General features: G+C 40.3%; 1 protein-coding gene across 10 annotated transcripts in view; it reads right to left on the bottom strand.

The window, feature by feature from the left end:
- Window positions 1-24,642, bottom strand: part of MCTP2 (multiple C2 and transmembrane domain containing 2) — a 262,031-nt gene extending 237,389 nt beyond the window's left edge. Inside the window, exons 1-2 of one of the 10 annotated variants that reach the window (XM_032252795.1) lie at window positions 24,171-24,642; window positions 22,842-23,536 (exon numbers count right to left, since the gene is read on the bottom strand). The gene's annotated coding sequence lies outside the window, so the exon portion shown is untranslated. The other 9 variants (XM_032252799.1, XM_032252801.1, XM_032252796.1 and 6 more) reach the window with 9 other exon arrangements.
- Between the last annotated feature and the right edge of the window lie 294 nt (window positions 24,643-24,936).

Below are 24,936 nucleotides of genomic sequence, written 5' to 3'. Positions count from 1 at the left end.
TCTCCTTTTAGAAAGAAGAATCAGGTAATGAACATAATGTAAACCAGACAAGCTTAAATAGGCAAGATATTTTTTGGTTTTTTGGTTTTGGGCTTTTTAAGGCAAGTGTGATTTAAACCGGGTTTTCGGTAAATACCACCGTTACCTGTACTAAATGGTGTTTCTCTTGGGAAAATTCAGTACCTATTAATTTCAATAAAGGACCTCATCTGCCTCAGGTTCACTCTTATATTTATAAACTACATCATGCATGCACTACGTCCTTTTTACTTCCTCTGGCACATTCAAATAATTTGCATTTTCAAAAGTAGACACAGATGCCTTTTTTTGGACCCAGGTGATGAGGCAGAGGCAGGGTAAAAAGATTTGCATCTCCTTTGAGAGAGAAGTCACTCATAATTAGAAAAATAACTCAAAACTCATAATATAGAAATACATCGACTTACCATAACCTGGGCTTAGAGAAATCTGGATAACTGAAGCATTCATTTAGTTGTGACACCATAAATAATACACAGGAATTAGAAACCCTCATAGGGTTTGAGCACATGAAAGTTCAATAAGTGGCCAGGCACAGTGGCTCATGCCTATAATCCCAGCAGTTTGGTAGGATGAGGTGGGAAGGTCACTTGAGGTCAGGGGTTTGAGACCAGCCTGGCCAACATGGTAAAACCTAGTCTCTACTAAAAAAAAAAAAAAAAAAAAAATAGCTGGGCATGGTGGCAGATCCTTCTAGTCCCAGTTACTCAGGAGGCTGAGACAAGAGAATTGCTTGAACCTGGGAGGAAGAGGTTGCAATGAGCCCTGAGATCACACCACTATTACTCCAGTCTGGGAGGCAGAGTGTGACTCTGTCTTTAAAAAAAAAAAAAAAGAAAGAAAATGACAACAAATATTTTTAAGCTGTGATATTTCCAAAAAAGCCCAAACAACTTTTCTTTGTAATGCTACCATGGCATTGTACTGAACATACACCATTGTTACTAGATGCAAAATGTATATGGGAGATAAGGTTGAATTTTGTCTGATGCAGCATCTACCCTCAAAGTTCCTCCTTTCAGTGGATGCTAGGAATCTGCTTTCAAAGCCTGACTTGGCTTCTTACACATCCATCAACTCAGTAGTCAAATCAGACAAGGGCCCTGCCTTTGGAAAGCTAGTGTACCCATGTGGATATATATGCTTGGAGAGGGAGATGAAGCCATTCTACAGATGATGAGAGCATGCGAGCAGAGACCTAAGTGACAAGAATGAGAAACACGATTTGGGAAAGAGGAGTCCAGAAATAGGAATGGATCCACGCAAAGCCCCAAAGCCAGAACATGTTCCTTTCTTCTAACAGCAAAGAGGTCAATACAGCCAGATCTGTCTGCTCCATCAGTGACAGAATCAAGTGGCCTCAGAGAAGGGATGAGGGCCAGCAAAGACTTGGGATTTTATTTCAAGTGAATTGGCAAGTCAGGGCCAGGAGGGGAGGTGAAGGTTGGTCAGAGGATTGATCTGACTTGTCATGGAGTTTTAAAGGATCGCAGTGGCTGCTGTGTGGAATATGTTCCATGTAGGGCAAGAGTCCAAGGAAGAAGACCAGTGGAAAGAAAAGTATCAAAGGTTCTTTGATTTACGACTTGTTTCTTCATTTTTACCTTTCTGGTTATTCAGATTTCAGCACTGCTGGAAATACAAAACTATATACCACATCTCATATTAGCCACTGCCTATTGGGTCCATTCAGGAAAGCAGAAGATGGGAAAGTTGAGCTTCTTTTCAGAAAGGTCCCTTACTTCTCTGAGTCTCATGCTCACAGAAAAGACACCAATCCCTGTAATGGTCTGTCTTCCTGATATTCACCAGTGACATCACAACAGCCTCTCAATTTTAACAACATCATGCAAAGTTTTGCAACTATGTAGTGGGACTTCCTACCTGAAAGGAGTCCCATATTTTGTAGGAGAACAGCTTAAGTTTAATATGTCATCAACAAAAGTTGTTATTCATTAAACAGGCATGGGGAGGGGGGTGGTATATTTTATTTCTACTACAGGTTGAGTATCTCTTATTCAAAATGCTTGGGACAAAAGTGTTTCTGATTTTAGATTTTCATAGATTTGGGAATATTTGTATATACATAATGAGATACCTTGGAGATAAAACCCAAGTCTAAACACTAAATTTATGTTTCATACACATCTTATATACATTGCCTAAAGGTAATTTTATGCATTATTTCAATAATTTTGCACATGAAACAAAGTTTTGGCTCCATTTTGACTATGACTCATCACACCGGCGCAGGTGTGGAAGTTTCTACCTGTGTCATTATGTCGGCACTCAAAAGTTTTTAGATTTTGCAAGATTTTGTATTTCAGGTTTTTGCGTTTGGGATTTTCAACCTACAGAGCTCAAGAAAATTCTTCTGAGCACTAAAATGTGGCTGTGAGAAAAAGACAAAAAGTTTTTACGGGACATCTGAGTAAATAAAAGTCATCCCCGCTAAAAATCAGATTGTGCTGCATTAACAGAAAAAGTATAACTGTAAAGTCAACAAAAAAATATTTTCCTAAGGGCATTCCATAGTTGCCAAACAATGTGATAACTCCCTACTGTTGAGTGATTTTTTTCATTCCTACCAACTTCCCTAGCTCTGCTTCATTCCCCCTGCTTCCCGAACAAAGGTCACGGTCACTAGGATTCCCAATTGTGAAACTGCCTTGACTTCAGAAGAATACCTAGTACAGAGCTGACCATGGCTTTCCCTGGTCCATCCTTAACACCAGGCAGCATAAGCCCAGAGCCCTCCTCCACTCTCTGCTACCAAATATCCCAGGAGTCTTCACAAGATACAATGTCCCTTCCTTGGCCCACAGGCATGTTTTTAGAGGTCTTTGTGTAAATAGGATTTATCATTACTCAAGAAAGACAAGTATGAATAAAATTAATTATTAAAATACTTATTATGTCAGATAGTCATAGTGCTGTGACAAAATTAAAACTGCTAAAAAAGTAACTATCTTGCCGTCTACAACTAAATGGTTGCTAATACCATCGATCTCATTTACACAGAATAAAACCCTTTCTCTGGATTTGATACTAATACTATGAAACTAAAAAGATCTTCCAACGTAGATTATATTCCTTCTATATTTGATCTAAATTCTTTCTATATTAGGTCTCCGAAACACCTGTTAGATCAAGTTGGAAACTTAGCTGTCTTCCCTAAAGATGTATTTGAAATCTTTTATGCCCCAATTAGATGAGTCATCTCATGAAAAATTGGGGTATAGTAATATAATCAAAATGTTAAGGATTATTTCTCAAAAATATTAATTGACATTATATCCTAAACCTTGTGTTTAGGAAAAGGAAGAACAGCTCTGATCTTCCAACAGAAGACTTCTAAAAAATTGTGTCTCCATAAATCCCAGTTTTGCCAAGCCCTGTGTCACATTCATTGATCTTTCCGAAGCATAACACATCTTTTATTAAAATGCCAGGTAAAAAGAAACACATCTGAAAACTTTGAGCTTTAGGGGAATAATACAATAATATTGTTTAAATTCTAAGCAAACTGACAGAAATTCTCTTTTGTGAAGTCATTAGTGTTTCTAAGTGCTCATCAATCATTTAAGGTTGTGATCAATGACAAACTAATGCTTATTCTCATAAGGACAAGTATAAAGTTTAAATTCACTCATTCATTCACAAGTATGTCTACAATTCAGTATTTATCAGAATACAAAATGTGTGTCTTCCTCACTGTTAGATGGCTGAGTTGCACTGATCTCAATTTCATCTACATATGAAATAATTGCTGCAAAACAATCAAACCAGTGGACTCATCTGTGACATTTCCAAATGAGGTGGATAATTTAGGGATGATAAATATTGGAGCATTGTCTGGCGGTGACTATGTGCAGTCACTGTCTTTTTTTGTCCGAGTTTTCTAAGTCCTCACAAATGTTAACAGAACTGAGTAAAAATACCAATCCTATGTAAGAAGAAATCAAGGATTATAAACATGAAGCAACTTGTCAGCCAGTGAGTATCAGTGCCAGGATTCGAACCAGGTTACCTCTGACCACAACACCTGTGGTTATACCTTAGGCTGGATTGCAATCCCTATCTAACTGGGATCACCAAATCTCTACTCTGGGCAAAGTGGTTATGATTCTAAAATAAGAACTTAAAAACCTGAAGAGAGCATATAATAATTATTAATGCATCACAATGGGAAACAGTAAAGAAAATTACAAAGGCTGATGAGAAAGTGATGGAATTCAAATATGCTATGAAATAAGTAGTGATAATAAACAGAAGCAATTAGGAAGTAACTACAATAACATTCAAACGCTGTGAAGAAAACATTTGCTGTTGCCAATCAAATATTGAGGTATTCACAGCTTTCTAACATGTCACCCACGATGATCGCATCCTCGTTGTACACATATGTGTGACCCTGATTTAGACCCTTTGAAATCAGTCATTGAAGGCGAAAGTAAACAGTGTGCTCTGGAGCATCAAGGACCATGTAAAAAGCAGATGTTTGTTTCAACCCACCATGGAGCTATACTACCACTAGATTTTTTTTTTTAAGCTGATGAGAAAACTATGTTTCAGTCTCTGGAGTTTAATGGTTACACTTGTGTGATACCGCAATAGAATTAGGTCTATCACACACAAAGATGTGGAACTTATGTTTTGTGCATTAAAAAAAAAGAGAGAGATTATTACAGTATCCTTTGGTCCCCTAGGCATTAGCTCAAGGAATAAAATACATACCCCATTTATTCTCTTGAGGAACTCAGAGTCTAGTAGGAGAGGCAGATAGCAAAGCAGTTCCAATAGTGTACTGTGATCTCAGAGGTGTTAAGAATGAGATAATAATATAGTACATATTTGATGCATTAATCCAGTGTGATAAAGGCCTAGACCACAAAAATTGTAACTGGAATGACAGTGAAGGGACTGAGAAGCTGAATTTTGTGATTTGCTGATTATAGGTGTCAGGGAGGAGTAGGGAGGAGGCAGTAGCCGGTGTTTAAGGTTTCTGGATAGGCCAGAGGTAATATGGTGGAACCACCAATGAACACGGGGAAAGGAGAGCAGCAGCCATTTGCAGAAGGTAAGTCAGAAGACTGATAAGTTATCAAAGTTGAGACACACCATAGTCCAACTGGATATTCAAGGCGGGGGTTCAGAGCAAAGTGTCGGGTAGCAACGTGGAAGACAGGAACCTTCTCTCCTCAAGCAAGTGTATAAAGTGAAAAGCAGGGAAGCACAGGAGAGCCAGGGAAAAAAAGAGAACAGGACGAAGGAAGCCGAGAGAGGGGGGAAGTTTCAAGGAGTAAGCAACAATTGCAAATGTTGCACAAAAGTTAGCTGAGGGAAGCGGAAGTGCGCCCATCTTGTTTGGTTACTGAGAGGGCAGGAGACACCTCGGAGACACAGAAGCCAGAATGTAACAAGCTGGGAAGGCACAAAAGCAAGGTATGACAAGAGACAAGATAAAATAATAAACAATATTTTAAAGCAGATATGGTCATATTTAAATCAACTTATAAATAAGTGGAAATTGTAAATAAGGTTCAGATATTAACCACAGATCCTCCAAAAATTTTTAAATTACCTGTTTCCTTCTACATTATACTTTTCATGTCTTATTTTGATGGCTGGAAACCCCACCTAGGTCTGAAGAGACTCTGAGTTACACTTATAATTGTAGGAGACATGTTAAAAGCTTCAGAATTAGAAAAGTTTTAGCTATGATACCTTCTTTTTTGAGACCAAAAAAAAAAAAAAAAAAAAAAAATCTGTAAACCAGAGAGGCATGAATAAAAAATTTGTGGTTTATTTTTTTCCTCTCTGTGGCACCTAGTTCAGTGATCAGCCCTTAGCACAGGCCTAATTAACATTTGTTAAACAGAATTGAAGGTCAAATGGCTAATTAGAGATGGAGACACGACTTGAATCCACATCTTTTGATCTGCCAGGAAATTTTCTTTCAATGACAACTCAAAAGGTCATGTCTCGTACCTGTAGTAAACTCTGTAAAAAAGTTATACTCAATATCACTAGTTATTAGGGAAATGTACATGGAAATTATGAGACACACTCTTTAAACTCACTAGAATGGCTACAAACAACAACAAAAACAAAGAGAAAATGACAAGTGGGCAAGACTCTAGAGAGACTGGAACCCTAGTGCACTGCTGGTGGAAAGGTAAAATGGTACAGCTGCTATGGAAAAATGATGTAGCAGTTCTTCAGGAAAATAACCGTAGAATTATCGCATAATCCAGCCATTCCGCTTCTGGGTATATCTCCAAAAGAAATGAAAGCGGGACTTGAATAATTGCACACTGATATTCCTAGCAGCATATTTGCAATAGGCTAAAGGAAGAAGCAATTCAAGTGCCTAAAAATGAACAAAATGTGATAAAGACACACAACATATTATTAAGCCTTTAAAAAGAAGGAAATTCTGACAACTGCTACAACGTGGATGAACCTTGCGGACATTGTGCTAAGGGAAATAAGTCAGTCACAGATGGACAAACACTGTAGGAATCCACTTATGGGTGATACCTGGAGTAGGAAATTCGCAGAGACAGAAAGTAGAATGATGGTTGTCAGGGGCAGAGTGAGGGGACAATGAGGAGACAGTGTTTAATAGACAGTCTGAGTTACACAAAATAAGAGTTCACGAGATGGATGGAGGTGACAGTTGTGCAACAATATAAACATAACATCACTGAACTTTATACTTAAAAATGATAAATGCTGGTCTTGAACTCCCGACCTCAAGTGATCTGCCCACCTCGGCCTCCCAAAATGCTGGGATCAAGACCAGCCTGACCAACAAGGAGAAACCCCATCTCTACTAAAAATACAAAAGTAGCCAGGTGTGGTGGTGGGCACCTGTAATCCCAGCTACTTGGGAGGCTGAGGCAGGAGAATCCCTTGAACTCAGGAGGCTGAGGCTGCAGTGAGCTGAGATCATGCCATTGCACTCCAGGCTGGAAAAAAAAGTGAAACTCTGTCTCAAAAAAAAAAAAAAAAAAAATTAAAAAAAAAGATAAATGCATGTTGGGTTATGTGTACTTTAGGATAATTAAGAAAACATAAAAATGACAAAATTAATTTTAAGCCAAGTTGGAATGAATGTACAGATCTAGAAATTAATACATTTTAAGGAGATGAATTTGATGAAGTAAAAAGTTATGTTCCTTTTCCAGAGTCAAAATCCCAGGTGACCAAGGGTGCTATCCTCATTATGCTCACTGCAGCTCTGCAGGAATGCAGCCTGACCTCATCTCACACCCTGATCTTTCAAGAGACGCTCTCCGCCCAAATACTTCTGTGAAATTACTACATTTTATATACCACCCATCAAACAGAAGTCACGAAGTCATCCAAGGGCCACTATTACCTAATCATCTTCCATAGTCATGCTTCTTATGTCAGCATATAAATATCAATGTATTGCTTCTCATTTAGATAAGACATTTTCTTAAACTTGACTACAAGGATGTTTTCCGCTGCCTCTCACTCTAAATACTCAACACCAATTCACATTTCCTAACACAATGAAGACAGCTTTTTCCCAGAACAGATAATTTCTCTACCAAAATTGTTGGGCTCCACTGTCAATTTTGCTAGCTCCATCATATTGAACTCTATAAGTGGCATAAAAATCAAAATGTATTATTTCAGGCCACATTTCTCTTAATGTTACGATTGTTCTCTGCGTGATTTCACCTTGCACAGCTCATGTCATTTCATATAACAGAGATAAAGACCGCTGTTCAGCTAATAGAAAAAATTAGATAACTCTCAGTCCCTGTAGTAAGGTATAAATTCACTTAGCTAAATTTTGTTTTCTAGGTAATTTCATGGTGTTAGCTCTTTGAGGAGCCAGGTGCTCTTCCTTAATGTGTTTTTAGATTTAGAGTATATTAGAGAAAATTCATACAAAAATACAGGGTTTATAGGCTTCTATAGTAATTCCAAATACATTCACAATATGAAATTTTAAATTACTCCATCAGCACAGGTGAAGAATAGAATGTCTTGCACAGCTTGCACAAAGTGAAAACTGAGTTACTAAACTAGAAATGTTCTACGAGCCTAGGAGATTTAGCACAGAATGCATACTAAGTGATGTACTTTTAGATACACAAATACATCAGGAACAGAAATACGAACCACCCATTTTCATTAATGCAACCATTAAAAATTAATTTTCTAAGGCTATGTAGTCAGCTGGAAAATGATTTATGGTATAATGTTAAGTGGAAAAAAAAAAAACTATAAAATTCTAACAAAACAATGTTTATGGCTCTGTGAAATGATATACAAGTATGGCCTAAATTGGAAAAAAAGATGAAAAAAACCATTGATGGATGCTTTTCCAAGGCAGATAATATTTGCTTTTTAAAAAAACTTATACTACTGACATAATGTTTGTATAATAAATGAATGTAAAAATAAAAGTAATGTTTTCAGTGATTGTGTGTATCTTTTGGACCACAGATTTCTGGTGACAAGCTCAGATCAACTCATGACAGCTACTTGAAGAGCTATTATTGAAAAAAAGATTCTGAGACTCAGCGGGAAATGTGATGTCACCCACTTTGACTATCTCCCTTGGGCTTTGGAAAGGGGCGTGGAAACTTACCTTTTCTTGCCCCTTTCTGAAGGGGCCAGTATTGCCATCTCCATCTTAGCGCAAATATCAGAAACGCAGATCCTACGGAGGGAATAGAAATATCCCACAGCTTTTCCTAAAGCAATTCAAGAGGACTTGGTAACTCAAGATATGGCACAGCTAATTAGTCCTTGTTCAACAGCTGGTATAGAAAAGTCCACACGTAGTTACAGAATATGCTAAATGACACAGTGCTCTGCAAAATAAACTAAACCACTTCACACAGTACGGGCATATCACCGGAAATCAAGACACGTGTCTGTTTAATGGGTTTATTCATAGGTTGTTGTAACTCCTGCTTATCTGCAATAAAAGAGTACGTTTATCATCTCTGCACACAACAGAAGCTCCAGAGGGAGAACAATCAGTACAGGCATTTATCTGCACGACACAAGTGCTTGAATAGCATGTAAGCTTGAGTTTAACATTTAATTTAGTAAATGTCTGCTTTTCTAATAATTCTGTATTACCATTCATTCTGACTCTAAGGACCCAAAGCATACCATTCTATACTGAGTTAACCAACAAGAAACTCAGAGAACCTGTGTAAGCCACTGTGGCAGGGTTTACACCACCGGGTAAGTTCCCACAGATCGAGCAGGAAGGGTTCTTAAGACACTTGCACCTTTGCAAAGCCTCACTGTCTGTTTTGGTTCATTGTTCACCAAACAATTCTAATTTCATAAATCATAGAATAAGGCTTTAAGAATCCAGTGTTGAAAAGATTCAGACTAAAAGTAGAAGAAGCTCTAATTTCCAGTAGATGTCTTGACACAACAGGGAGTCTCTTGACAGCCTGAGACTGACAGGACAGTGTGGCATTTACAGAGAGCTAAAAGCAACAAGCGAAAGAGTATATTTTCAGCATGAAAAGAAAGTTAAAGCAAACCTGGCCACAGCTCTAGGCTTACCTGACTGGCCAATGCAACTGGAAAGTAAACACAGAGCTAGCTCTCATTAGGAGCAAAGTTCAACCAACTTGGTTTGTGTGAAGAAAGGTAGACTCTACTGAGCCACCGTCAAGTCCTCGCCTGGGAGAGGCTCATTATTTCGAGATGGCTCAGTCCTACTTGGTGGAAGGGTAATGCCTGTGTAATGTATAACACTGGAGACCTAGCATAAGGAGAAAATGAGTGCATCAAACACTTGGGGTGCAGGTGGACGGATTTTTTCTTTTCAAGGCTTCTAGTTATATAAAGTGACCTCTGCACAGATCAAAACCCTGGCTGCTCTTTCAGGTCCCACATCAGGAATCACCTCCTTAGCAAGTTCTAAGCCAGCTCTAACTCTAATCCTGAGCTTCTAGTGTGAAGCAGCACCTCCATGTCATAATCTTGTCACACCTCACTTTCTTCATGGCCCTAAGGACCCAACATTATCTTGTTAGTTTATTTACTTAGTCTCCTAATCTACTCCTCAATACCACCCTCCTGCAATAATGTAAGTGCCCTGAAGGGAAGAGATGGGATTTGCCTAGTCCACGTCATTACCTAGCACATTGCAATTAAGTTTTCATGGAAGGAACAAACGAATGAATTCAGAAGAGGATTCTTTTATTAACACCATGACTGAATAGGTACTAGAAATCCAAGCCTGCCTAGAGACTAGTGGAGTACATCAACTTAAAGAACCTCGCAACTGTTAAACTTTTTTGGAAACCTGTTGTGTAGTATATATTTATTGCTCTATGATAAAATACAGGGCAGCTTTTTATGCAGGCATTAAATTAGTAATGACCATCAGTCTTACTGGAGGCCAAGGAGTAAACTATGGTGAGGACACACCTCTTCTTATCTGCTTGGACATTCCATCTGGTTTTTCCCAATCATTTCATAATGGAAAGGCCCACTCCTCTTAACACATTGGCAAAATTGCAATCAAGAAGCCCCTGAACTCCACAACAGACTGAGGCCCACATAAGTGATCTCAGACACTGTCAACCAAAAATTGAAGGATCCTAGAAATGGCATGACAGCAGAAGTCTAAAGCCAAGACCTCTCTCCTCTCTTTCTATTAACACTTGGATCTCAATTGGCAGAGATCCTTTTCAGTCTTGAAAAGGATCATGGAGACAGTTAGAATTTCCCAGCATGTTGGGACTAAGAAAGGGTAGCAGGTGGGCCAGGCGTGGTGGGTCACGCCTGTAATCCCAGCACTTTGGGAGGCCGAGGTGGGCAGATCAGGAGGTCAGGAGTTCAAGACTAGCCTGGCCAACATGGTGAAACCCCGTCTCTACTAAAAATACAAAAATTAGCTGGTGTGGTGGCACATGCCTGTAATCCCAGCTACTGAGGAGGCTGAATCGCTTGAACCCAGGAGGCAGAGGTTGCAGTGAGCCGAGATCACACTACTGTACTCCAGCCACCTGGGTGACAGAGCAAGACTCCATCTCAAAAAAAGAAGAAAAAAAAAAAAAGAAAGGGCAGCAGGTGAGGCACCCAGGAAGCACTCATGAGGAGCTAATCATGTGCATCCAATGACCTCTGAAATGATCCACATGTCTCAATCAAATGAGGAAAAAAACAGCTGTAGATTAATTAAAAGGAATCACATGCACTCTCACACACAATCTTCCTAAGCCCTTTTTTTTTTTTTTTTGGCCTGTGAATCTACAAAGGTTTTTTAAATATAAATTATAGAACACTTCCTACACTCATGTGAAGCATAGTTCATTTAATGAATATATTTCTCAACTTGTCTGGGACGCATTAACGTGACATTTGTCCAGATCATGGGAGTTTCCGTCTCAAAATATTCAAAGGAGTTACTCACGATCAAAGATGGAAGTCAGCACACATTAGTATTTCTAAGGCATTCCATTATAGTAGCATCTCTCAAATGAAAAGGTAAAGAACACTTATCAATATTAAAACCATCATCTTTTAAAAAGGTTAAATCGATTTTCCTCCACCACTTGGATTCCATCAATGCCAGTGTCAGCGCGATGAAGTGGACATTATCATGTAACAGCTTAAATTGATAACTCCCAAATGAACTTTCCCTAGTTTTCTATCATTTCTCAGTCTGTGGATTTTGCAACCTATTTCATAGAGCTTCAGCTAGAACAAAGGCTTAGAAGATTCAAAACATCCCAACCCATCTTCCCACTAAGCTAAAATGCTGCAAATGAGTTTTTAAATATGAAACAATTATTCGGTTCCATTAAGGGAGGTAAACATGACACACTATAGGGCATTAAAATTAAATGAGTCTCTCCACCATCAATATTACCAAACAACAAGAGCATCAGCCACTGCAGCTACTCCTTAAAGGGAGCCTATGATGCCTCAGGCATCAGGTACTAAGCACTCATAAGGATTATAGGACTCAGAAGCCTTATTTCACTGATGAATAAACCGAGGCACAGAAAGCTTAAGTAACTTTCCCAATGACACAGAGTTACTACACAGTAGAGCTAAGATTCAGGCCCATCAGCCCAGCTCCACATGCTTGACCTTGAAGCCACCTGTCCTTCAGTCTCTGACAGCTCATTTCCTGTGGGTGACTGTTTCTGTGTCCATTCCAAATAGATAGAGCTTTGCAAAGGGTCCTACAGCAAAGTTCCAAGAGGCTACACAATGTGAGAGGAACAGAGATAACAGTGACGACCTCTTCCCCTCAAGCTCACCAAGCCTTTGATAGCCAGTCCCTCCCATTCTTCCAGACTCAAGTCACATTTCCCCTCCCCACTCTCAGCCTACACAGACCTTGTCTGCCTTTAAAATCCTCTCTGCTCCCAAGAGGTTACCACTAATAATCTTTTCATGAAGATGAAGCTCGACACTCCAAGAAGACAAGTTTTTGAAACTAGGAATCATTTCCTTTTGCTCTTTTGCCCCATTTAAATGTGAAACCATAGCTAATCAATATTTTTTGCTGGGTGGCGAGGGGAGCAATCAGAAATGGAGGTATGTGCTCCAATGATGCCACTGATTACGTTTCACTTTCCAAAGCCTTCAAAGGTACTCTTGACTATATATATATATATATATATATGCACACACACGTGTATATACATATACACATATATATGTGTGTGTGTGTGTGTGTGTGTGTGTATATATATATATATATATATATATATATATGAGAAACACTGTCAGCTAACCCCAGAAGTGGTCAGACTTTCATCAAATTATACTGTCATTACCAAGAAACCTCTAAACCCAGCACTGCCAATATGATATGCGCATGTCCACTACTCGCTTTCTGACCTCAAAACTTAGTTAAAAATGCAAAAGAAACAATCTTAAAAATGAAAATAAAAATCTAAAGTTAAAAAAACTTTCAATATCTAGTATCTCATCTCTAAAAATAACAGCCTCAAATTAGGTAAATAGACTGGATTTTTTAAAGTTGTTACTGGCACAAAAATGTGCCTCTTGTTTTTTTTCTTTTAATACTGTAATTTAGAATCAGGTCCTGCCATGCTTTCTCAGCCTTATCCTGGTTAGAAGGCAATGTAGAACAAAACCTCAGCAGTGCACAGATGTCTGATCGCTGGGAAAGCTGCCATAACATCGCAGGCACACACTTACCCAAACCTCTGTAGATTTGCTTATTATGAAGAATCCAAACTCCCTCTTTTCCTTGAATAATAGAAATTTATGAAGTATCTATTATGTGCAAGGCAGTCTACATGTATTTTTACTAACATCCACAGGCATCCCAAAGTATTTTCATCTCCATCTTACAAATGAGAAACCTGAGTTCCAGAGATGTCAAAGTCCTACAGCTAATATATGGCAGAACTAATATTTAAACCGGGGTTTGTCTGAATTCAAAACCTAGACTTTCCCCAGTAACAAGGTGGTTTGAGGGAGCCATAGTGTAGGCCTTCATAACTTGCTCACTGAGGTAGAAGTGTGTGTGTTTGTTTGAGACTGAGTCACACTCTATTGCCCAAGCTGGAGTGCAGTGGCTCACTGCAACCTCCACCTTCCGGATTCAAGCAATTCTCGTGCCTTAACCTCCTGAGTAGCTAGGATTACAGGCGCACAGCACCATGCCCAGCTAATTTCTGTATTTTTAGTAGAGATGGGGTCACCATGTAGGCCAGGCTGGTCTTGAACTCCTGACCTCAGATGACTGGGATAGAAGTTTTTTAAGTGGTCCCACTCTGCGCCTACCTCATCAGAAGGGGCCTGCAGGAAAGTTTGTTGAATGGAGAGAATAACTTGGAACCTCTTCTCTCCTTAATCATTTCAACAGCCATACGCTGTAGTTCTAATTCTCCTGATCTCAAATAAAGAAGCTGCCTAATAAAATCTGATGATAAATGCCAGACGTTTAAAAAACTATAAAATGTTAAACAAATTCAAAGTCTGTTTAATATTCTCAGGTCCAAGGATAATTTTTTTAAATGACATTTTAAAGACAAAAATAAAAAGCCTTATTATCTCGCCACTGAATTAAACCTGGTAACTTTTTTTTTTTTTTATGTTGGGGATGCCTTGGGAAACACTAATTGTACCTAGAGGCACAGAATAAAAAGTGACTTAGATCAAACTAGACCACATCAACAAACAACCAACTAATTAGTTTCTCTAGCTTATATAAAAAAAAAAAAAAAAAAAAAAAAATTGACAGGCAAGAGGTGGTTTTCTGATTGGAAAGATTTAGAATGTTACCACAAACCATGGAAACAACCAAAATTGCACAAACAAGACATCCAGATTGGTCAGCAAAATTTACACTAGAAAATATGTGAAACAAAAATATAAAATGACCATTCCTAACGTATGATACAAGGACTGGCTTCTCATTGGAATGAAAATAAACAACACTGATGAGTGTTCTCAAAAGCACATGAGGCTGGGCCTGGGACATCAGATCATAGGGTGCCAGGGGGTATTAGTTACATTCTCCCACCACTTTCCACTACCACTCACGCCAGCTTCAGCATCTGCTGTCACATCCTAGAAAGGCCACAGACTCTACACAAAACTAAAGGAGAGTCCCCAGGAGAGATATCAGAAGCTCTGCTGGGGATAAGTGGAGTAGTCAGAGAAGTAACCCCAGCTTCTCCAAGACCACGATAACCAAAACATCCACCACGTTTGTATACTCTGGATCCTGAAAACATCTTATTTGATAAGTCTGTCCTCGTGCTAATAATAAACACACCCAAAAAAGTACCTTGATCTAATTAAGAGCACCACAAGGATTTTTTCTGGGTTTTGAAATACCAACATCTGAATATATTTAAAAGTTTACATCATTTAAAAACATAGAAACACAATGAAGTTGTTCTGACATGAAGACATGGGAATTAAGTGTAGTAATATTTAGATGTGATTGCTAGCTTTGTTACACAAATCTAACAATCATGTTTACAGCATCACTTGGATCAGATAAAGACATTTCCAGATTACCCAGCTTCATATATACACAGTCATCTGGCAGGAAATTGCTCTAAAATGACATTTATCAAGACCATGCTGCGTTTATCTCCACAACAGGGTTTAGCAGGATTCCAGGGCTACATGGATGTGGATTTAAAGCCTCGCCTGTCATGAAGGATTTCACCTTTGCATTGAGACTGGGAATACAAAGAACAGCTCAAACTCAGGAGGTAGAGGAATTTCTGAAATCTTAGTTGGAATAGGTCTTGGAACCCCTCAAGTCTTGTGGTGAAATAATTTCCCTGGGATGCAAAACAGAGTGCGACGGTTGAAATGGTTGAAACAGCACTAGATCAAATAACAGGGGTGGAAAGTAAAAAGAAATACATAGGCCTGATATCCAACTGGTTGGGTGACCTTGTGCAAGTTACAGATTTCTGAGCCTCGGTGTTCCCTTTGGTAAAATGGATGTGATTCGTAACTAGTAGGCTTCCTAAGAGGATTAGCATGACTAAGGTAATGCTACCACTGCGTAGAGGCTCAGGAATACCGGTAGCTGGCACACAAAATAAAATACACAGCAGCTAAATCTGTGGGTCCTGTAAACTAGGAAAAGCAAAAATTTCTACTAAAAAAAAAAGAAGAAAAAAACTACCAATGAAATGGCACAGCCTGACAACTGAACACAAAAACTAAACAATAGAGTAATAACCCCTGATCTTGGGCTCATAGTGAGAATACTAGAAATTGACACATGGCTTTCGAAAGGAAGTTGGAGGAAGTGGTTAATAAAAGGGCCAAATGCCAATCTGTTGCTACTGAATAGGGCCACACCTATCTGATCAAACATTATTTGAGGGCACATAAATAGTTCATGACATTTAAAAACAATTCACCACATATTTTCCAAGCCCCAAGCCCCACCATGTCTTTTGGTTCAAATGTTAACAGAGAAAACTTCTGAAAACCTTCTTTCTCATTCTTTGCCAAAGCTGCATGTCTGTGCCAGCTCACATGAGGCTTAAGAGAGTGAAAGAAATGTCAGATAAATTCTACCTGTTTAGACAGGCCTAAAATGCTGAAGGCAATTTTTGCCAAGGACTCCTACAGAATTCAAAACAGCACAATGTCAGAAAAAGTAGATAAAAAACATACCAAAGAGGAGATAAGGAAGACAGGGGAGGGAACTTAGGTAAGTAAAGACTGAAAGGAGCTGGAGAACATTAATTGTTGGGCCTATTTCAACAACAAACAAGAAGCCTTCAAGGGAAGCATTGTCACTGTAGGACAAGGAACTCAGGACAGATTCTACCAGACAGATGTTTCACCCATTGACCCAGTGAGAACACTAATCAAGCCTGCAGCACTCCTGGGCCTCAGATTATTCATGAAAGGGCAACTGGAGATGGAACAGCTGAGCCAGGTCATTTCCAGACTGTAAACCAAGGAAGCTAAGCACAGAGAGACAGATAGATCCTTTACATTAAGCCAGATTATTATAGCAATAATGGTTATCGTGGTCCAAGAAATAGAATGTTCTTTTTTGATGGAAAGTTAAAAAAAAAAAAAAAAAAAGACACAGGCTTGATTTCCAACCAGTTGGGTGACCGTGCAAGTTATAAAGTTATAAGTTTCCATATGAATGGTATAAGTTACCATATGATGGTAATATTATCCAAGTTCTCAGACTAAATCCAAATACATTTCATAATGCTAAAAGTAGTTCCCTAACCATCACCTTAAAGAAAGTAATTATTACACAATCATTTTTGTTTTTGATTTTGGGGTTTGTTTTTAATTTTGATAGTTTTGTTTTCAGGTTTCCTTGTGTTTTTGTTTTTTTGCACTGTCAACTCCACTGCATCTGGGATTCTTCAAAACACTTCACAGAACATAGGCATGGTTACACAGAGAGGTTTAATACTTTCTTTTTAGTTTTTCCCCATCAGGTTGCAGATCTCTCATGATTATTCCCACTTACTAACAACTTTTCATTAACAAAGCTTATTTTCAGTTCCTCAAAGGCATCCATCCATTGATTTCTCAAAACATTCCCTCTGTGCTTCTCCATCTCCTTCCTGCCAGGCCTAGGTGGTGCTGCCTCTGGAAGTGGCCTTTACCACCTGTTCTCATAGCACCCTGTCCCTCACCCTTAACAAACAGCACACTTCTTTGTAATCACTTGTGAAATGGTCTGGTCTCCCCTCTAAACTGTAAGCTCTGAAGAAATGGGGATCTATTTGTTTTATTCACAACTAAAATTTCAGCACATGGCATGTATAGCGCATGTTCAGTGAATAGTCTGTGGATAAAAGAGTATTATTTTTCCCTTCTAGCTACTTTTTAGCACATATTTTTAAAAAGCCTTCTACTTGGACCACCTAAGAAAACCTATCTATTCTATATAAAAACTAATATTCTAACATCTGCTCCAAACCAGCACTAGCCAATCTATACAATATACAAAATGATACGATTCATTTGTGATATATGATATACATAAATTAAAACTATGTGTTTTTATAACAGAAAATAACAAGTTAAAAGGATATATGATGAAGGCTTTACCTCATAAAAATTATATGGGCTCAAATTCTGGACACTAGCTTTCAACAACCTCCTTGTTCACTCCTCACTCCACTGTGTCAAAGGAGTCAAACTCTAAAATATTTTAAGAGATTTATTCTGAGCCAAATATGAGTGTCCATGGCCCATGACACAGCTCTCAGGAGGTCCTGAGAACATATGCCCAAGATGGTTGAGGTACGGCCCAGTTTTACATATTTTAGGAAGGCATAAGACATCAATCAAATACAGTTAAGCAATACATTGGTTTGGTTCAGAAAGGCAGGACAACTCAAAGCAGGCAGGGAGGTTTCCAGGCTATAGATCAATGTAAACATTTTCTAATTGACAATTGGTTGAGTTTGTCTAAAGATGTGGGATCAATAGAAAGGAAATGTTCAGGCTAAGATAAAAAAAAAAAAAAAACTGTGAATACTTATAGTGGCTGCACTTAGAGATAATAGATGACCAATATTTCCTATTCAGGCCTTAAAAGGTGCTAGACTCTTACTTAATCTCTTCAGGATAGGGAGGGCATGGAAGAAAAAGACCTAGCTACCTTAATAGAGAATTTTTACAGATGCCCTTGTCTCCCCATAAAGGACAGCTTTGCAGGACCATTTCTAAATATGTCAAAGAAACATGATTTTGGGGTAAAATATTTCTACTTCTTTGTCATGTAATGTCATACAAGACTCAGGTTGGAAAGTAAGTCATAATATACATGGTTAAATAAAACTCATCTGATAAGAATGTATAGTTTATAGGGCATGACCCCTTAGACCCTTTAGATAGGAATTTGGGCAAGATAAAATCAGAGTTTAGTCCTATCCTCAACTGCTTTCAAAGGCTCTTGTTTGCTTTTCCTCCCACCAACCAGACTCCAGGCTCAAATATATCAAAGGCCAAGGGAGTGGAGAATTCATCTCTACCTCTAAAGAATGAAGCCAGTCTATTGAATTATTCAGTTGTTATAGCAACTGCATTATTCAATCAGTTGATAATTAGTCAATTATTCAATTACCATCCAAAGACTAGTTCTTTCCAATCTCTATACTGACAACCTCTTTTCTGGAGTGCAGACCTTTATCCTATCCAATTATCCACCTAAAATCTCTACCTTGGTGTCATCCACACATTTCAGACTCAGTGTCCATAAAGGTCATCATTCTCTGAACAGAGGCTTCTCCTCCTCCAATACTCATTTATGTTATTGGCACCAAGCCAGCATTCCAAGGCTCAAACCTGATCCTCAGGCACAGCACCTCCCTCTTTCTCATCACCCATCTCCACCTGGTCACCTGTGTAATCTGCCTAATTACCGCTCAAATCCCACCACACCTCCACTTCCTTAAGGCCTTAATCAAGCCCAATAACCTACCTCCCTCCTGACCTACAATAACTTCTTAGCGCCTTTCCTGCTGACTCACTGCCAGAGGGAGGGCATCCATGCTGTTCTCCCACAACACTGCACTACAAGGACTTCTATTCCAGTCCATGGGGATCATGTCTGTTTTAGTCACACCGTATCTCATCTGGGGCCTAACATAATATTTAGCACAACGTAGGCAGGCAATCAGTGACCGCCTGAATGAATGAATGAATGCATGCATGCATAGATAAGACAGCTGGCATTCTCAGAATTAGATTCTGCTGCCTACCATAAACTCAAATTAAGGTTTGCCTAAACATTTTTTTCCAGAGGGGAAGTAAATGCACAGCAACCTTAGGTTTACAACCAAGAGCAAACCATCAATCTATGTACTCACACACACATCCATGTCAATATATTCTTACTCATACTGCTTGACACCATGGGGTTATTTTGCAAAACAAGAACACACACACACACACAGAAAGAGAGAGAGAGAGAGAGAGAGAGAGAGAGAGAAGAAAAATCATAGGCAACTTTTTTTTTTACTGGGAAAAAAAACAACCGTAATAGAACAAGGCACAGCTCTTCTGAATACCTTCCAAGACATAATGAACAAACACAACATCACCTTCAAGTCCTCTGTGGCCTGGGGAGGGGTTTGGCCTCTAGGAGACAGGCCTCTATCTAATAATCAGATCAAATCCCAGCATTCCTAAGCAAGGCCACCTTCCATAATCACCAGCATCACTCTCCGTTGAATAATCCATATGGGCCCTTAATGGTATTTCCATGCGATGTAACCATTCATATGGAATCATGTCCATTCACTCATAAAGTTTTAAAAGTTTGCACTAGGAATGACAGTAACGTTCCTCCTTCCTAGTTTGGGAATTTATCTCTAATAAAAAATTTCTTAACCACAGTAGCCAGTAAGTGACTAGGATTGTTCCATACATGCATCCCAAGCAATCCCAAGCCTGCCTTCCAGACTTCTCGCCAAATGCCAACACACAACAGTGGCATCAGTCAGAATTCTCCCAGGCAAGACACAAGAGAAGGTAGGTTCTAACACCAGACAGCCTGTGCTTGAATCCTGGCTGAACCACTTTCCATTTGTGTGACTATGGATAATTTCCTATCTCTCTCTTTCAGTTTTCTCACAGTTAAGTCCGGTGATTGTAGCCCTGTCTTATCCAGGGTTTGTGATGAAAATTTAGAGTTAATGTTTCTTAGCAAAATGCCTGGCACAACCTGAGTGCTCAATAAATGTTAGTGATAGTAATACAAATTATTATAACACTAATATATTAGTATTAATTTCAATCCCCTCCTGGTGAGCTCAATAAGGGATTCCATGCCCTATCTGTTCTTTTAAATATTAAGACCAGTGGTTCTCAAATTTTAGCATATACCAGAATCATCTGGAGGGCTTCTTAAAACACAGATTACTGTGCTCTAGAGGCAGAGCTCCTAATGTGGGGTGCCTGAGAACATGCATTTCTAACAAGTTAATCTCAGGTGTGCAGGTGCTGCTGGACTGGAAGGATATGTTAAGAAACACTGACTAAAGGACATCACGGCATCAGTGGAGGAGAATGCATGGGTCCAAACCACCAGGACTTTTTTTTTTTTTTTTTTTTTTTTCTGAAACAGAGTTTTGCTTTGTCACCCAGGCTGGAATGCAATGGTGTGATCTCGACTCACTGCAACCTCCGCTTCCCAGGTGCTAGCGATTCTCCTGCCTCAGCCTCCCAAGTAGCTGGGATTACAGGTGCTGCCACCACATCCAGCTATTTTTTTTTTATTTTTAGTAGCAATGGGGTTTCGCCATGTTGGCCAAGCTGGTCTCAAATTCCTGACTTCAGATGATCCACCCCACTCAGCCTCACAAAGTGCCGGGATACAGGCATGAGCCACCTTGCCCAGCTACCACCAGGGCTTTTAATGGGTCTCTGCTCACTTAGAATGATCTTCCTGGACTCCATCTCAGTAACTCTAAACTCAGCTCAAGCATCAGAAGCCCTCCAGGGCTCCCATGGCATCTCTATGCAATCCTATAACAATGTACTGTGATCAGTGAAATCAGCTCCATGAGACAGGGAGTTCCCAACAATCAGAACCTCACCTGACTCAGGACTTGGGACATCAGAAAACTCCCAATAAATGGTGACTGATAGATTGTTAGAAAAGTTAATGGCCAAAGGCATCCCTGAGAAACCAACCAACCTGGAAAGTCTGGAAGACAAGCTCTCAGAATTGTTTATTGGACATGAGTGTCCAGAGTGTCTCTGCCATCCCATCCAGCTGTCTCTTCTCTGCTCATGGGAGCATGAGTCCTTTGCCTTTAACTACAACTTTCCCTCTCACTCTTTGAAGGTAACAGAGCTTCATCTTTGGGCCTCTCACTAGCAGGGGCCCCCATGGGTGTGACAAGCTGCTGGGAGATGCTGAGTGTTCTCAGAGAGGGGAAGCCAGGCTGCAATCAGCATGCCTGTCTTTGTAAGCATCTCTGGTAAACTGCTCAAAATCTCCACAGAAACAGGCAGAAATCTCCAGCCAACTGTCATCATCTCTTTTTCTCATTTTAAACACATACTCATTTTCACACCTAATTTTGTATTAATTTTCTTAAAGAGGGTCTCCAAATTGTGTACCTTTCAGGCCTCACAAAACTTGGATCTGCACCTGCTTCACAATCCCTATATACTCTGCTCCTTCATCACGGGCCCTGGCTCCCCGTGAGAACCTTACCAAGTCAGGCCCACTTTTAAAATACCTCCTAGGAAGGATTCAACGCCTCTTCTCCTAAAGAGAAGTTTAAGGTGTCTCATTAGTTTCACCACTAGGTGAAGATAGAGAAAAAAAAAAAAATCTGTGCCAAGATTGATAGAGGCAAAACATTCTACCTGATCCTCCCATCACAGGCAAAGCCTTTTCTCAACAGTTAACTGGCAACATTTCAAGGGAATTTAAATATAAAACGCCTTCCATTTGTGTGTAATTACCAACAATTACAAGAAAAGTCTTAACAAAGCAAGTGTTCTCCATGACAAGATACATTATTTGAATTCAGAGAACTATTTTCACTCACTTTCCATTCTCCACAGTATAATTGTAATTTAAAAATTACTTTTCTAGTTTACATGCACTTAACAGTTGAGTTGTTATAAATCCTTTACTCAAAAGTCAAATAAGGAACGTGATTCTTCACCAGATCACCACATTGTAGTACTCCACACTTCTGGAAAAAAGGTTTAATGAAAAATATACATAGTTTTTTAAAAATAAATATATTTGTGTGTGACCATAGATTTGCACAAAGTTCTTTCCAGGTGACAACAGAGACCTCTAATCATCTTGTAGTTATGAGGAGAAATCAAGCTGGAATTGATTTCAAAGCCTGCCCAGCTGAGAAACTCACCTCCACAGGAGTCCGTATTAAAGTACATGAATAATATAAAAATTAGCTGTCCCTTCCATGTGTAACACAGAGAGAATACATATGCAGTTTTATTAATAGGCCCTGTTGGGCTATATCAGGCCTTTCAAAATCTGTTAGGTAAGACACATAATAAATTTTATCTTTTAAAAGTAGCTGTTCATCTACTTGTCACAGGTAGGTCATAGTTTAACCACACAAGTGCAATGAAAACAGTCCTCACTTTATTCCTGAGGACTACTTTAACTCGATGAATCCCCAGGAGATAGGGTCTATGAACATAAACTTGAATTCTAATGTCCATTAAATCTGTCAGAGTTACACTCTCCATCTTAGAGACAGCATGAAATAGTGAAAAAGTATGAGTTCTGCACACAGAAATAGCCACATGCAATTTCCAAATTCATCACTGACCTTGTACAAATGACTGGACTCCTCTCTGCCTCAGTGTTCCTCATCTGTACAGGGGAAGAAAATCTACTTTGTATATTTTATAGACAAGATAAAGTGTCTAACATGGTGCTTGACACAACGTTAATTCTTAATCATCTTATTTTAAGCATGGTTTTGATCATTCTTACTGCTTTGGAATGACTGATCAGGCTAATGACAGATACTCTTCAACGATTTACATCCTTCCTGCATTTAAATACTTATAACCAGCGATTAAACAGGTGCTGCTGAGGCAAAGCGCAGCGCCCTTGGTCTCTTTCTAAACACCCACCTGTGAGGAGTAAGTGTTCTAAAATTCCCCTTTGTATTATCAACACCTGTGCTACCCAACGGGGCATAGGTTTGTCCTAATTTAACAGGTACACAACAAATATTTGTTGAATTGAAACTTTGCTGACTCAAACAAAAAATGAATGCTAATGGGAATCATAATCCATAGAAATCCCTCAATAAGTGGTGTCTGAATTCTGTGCGTCCTGAAGCAGGTGTTCTAACGTCTCACAGTTCACTGAGAAGCTGCTTGGTACCTCAAGTGTTTACACCCTTGTACCTTCCAGACCAGGCTCACGTAAGCATCTAGAGGAGGCTGAAACCCTCTGCATCGCATAGAAGTTCATTCAGGTCCGAGAAAAACCTCTTTGTTGGCAACCCAAACACTTTAAAAAAAAGCCGTCAGCTCACCATTTGCTTAAGAAATGTACAGTGCACTAAGGAACTAATTGCGGAAACTAATCGCCTCTCAAGTTCACCACCACTATCACCGTCTTTATTTTTAACTTACTTATTCTTAGTGGGATTGAGACACTGTTACCTACGCAATTATCCCAAGGATTTCTGCTCTTGGGTCGCTAAGCAAATGTCAGCGCAAAGAATGAAAGTTGAACCTCCGGGTCTGTACAAAGAAAGCGTGTCAAAGCCCACCCAGCTGAGGAACTGACCTCTGCAGTGGGAGTCCTGGTTGTGGCGGTGACTAACTCCGGAGCGCCCCGGGGAGACCGAATGTGTGGCCTTTAAAATGCAAAGAAATCCGGGGGCAGGATGCCCTCCCCTAGTGCGCTTTCCCGTGCGCCACGCCTGGATTTCTGCCTCCAGTCCTCAGGACACCTTTCTGATCTCTGAACTAGCAAGCAGCTCCGGGGTAGTGGCTCTACTGAATTCTCATGCTGGACCCTGCAGGCCCCCAACTCCCAGCTTTGGTTGCGAGAAGACGCCCACCCCCAGGAAAGAGCAGGCGGCGACTCTGCTGCCCGGCCCACGCGCGCTGCCAGGTGAACCTGGCGCCGCCCTCACCTGTGCGAGGCCGCGTTCGGGGGCTGCAGAGCGGGGCCAGCGCGCGCTCCTCACCTGCAAGGGACCCGCTGTCGCCGCTCGGGAGCACAGGGAGCAACCCTGACGCGGCGGGGGCGGAGGCATCACCGAGGGCCTCCGGACTTCCTCGGCCCCCCCACCCTCCACGCCCTGGCGAGCCCCGCCTTCAAGGGGAGGAGGCGGCCGCGCGTCACCTTTGAGCAGCCTCCGACCCCAGCGCGCGCGCTGCAGCAGGGAGTTGCAAGGAGGCGAGGTGCTTGGTGCTGGGCACTGGCGGGCCGTATAGAAGGCGGTGGCTTGTAACTCATTAGTCTGGGTTAGCTCACAGGAAGAGGAAGATGTGTCCAAACAGTCCGGAGTGAGGAAATAGGACAAGGATGAGCTTGCAAACTCATTAAGTCATAATAAGCCTTCTTCGCGGATAATCACAAGGCTCTCTTAGTTCCTGTGGGTCCCTGATAGATATCTGGGAAGACTGCAGCCTCCCTTTGTAACGCCCTGATCCTGGGAAGAGGCACCCGAGCCAGGCAGCCTGTTAAACCTGTGCCACGTGTGCCTGACTGTGGGTGGAACGTGGCCGCCCAGATCCACAGAACTGTTTCCTGAGCCTCCGAGCCTCATCTATGAGCTAAGGCCGGCGTGCTGCTCAACTGGCCGTCCGAGTCCCGAGTACTCAGCAGAGACCCCTAATGACCGTCCCGCGCGATTGTTAGCACTCAGTGACTATTTGCCATTTTCCCTTTCTTTT

Source organism: Sapajus apella, unplaced genomic scaffold (genome assembly GCF_009761245.1).
Source record: "Sapajus apella isolate SASKATOON/1434 unplaced genomic scaffold, GSC_monkey_1.0 scaffold80, whole genome shotgun sequence".
Lineage (NCBI taxonomy): Eukaryota > Metazoa > Chordata > Mammalia > Primates > Cebidae > Sapajus > Sapajus apella.
This window is presented reverse-complemented; position numbering and strand designations above follow the sequence as displayed.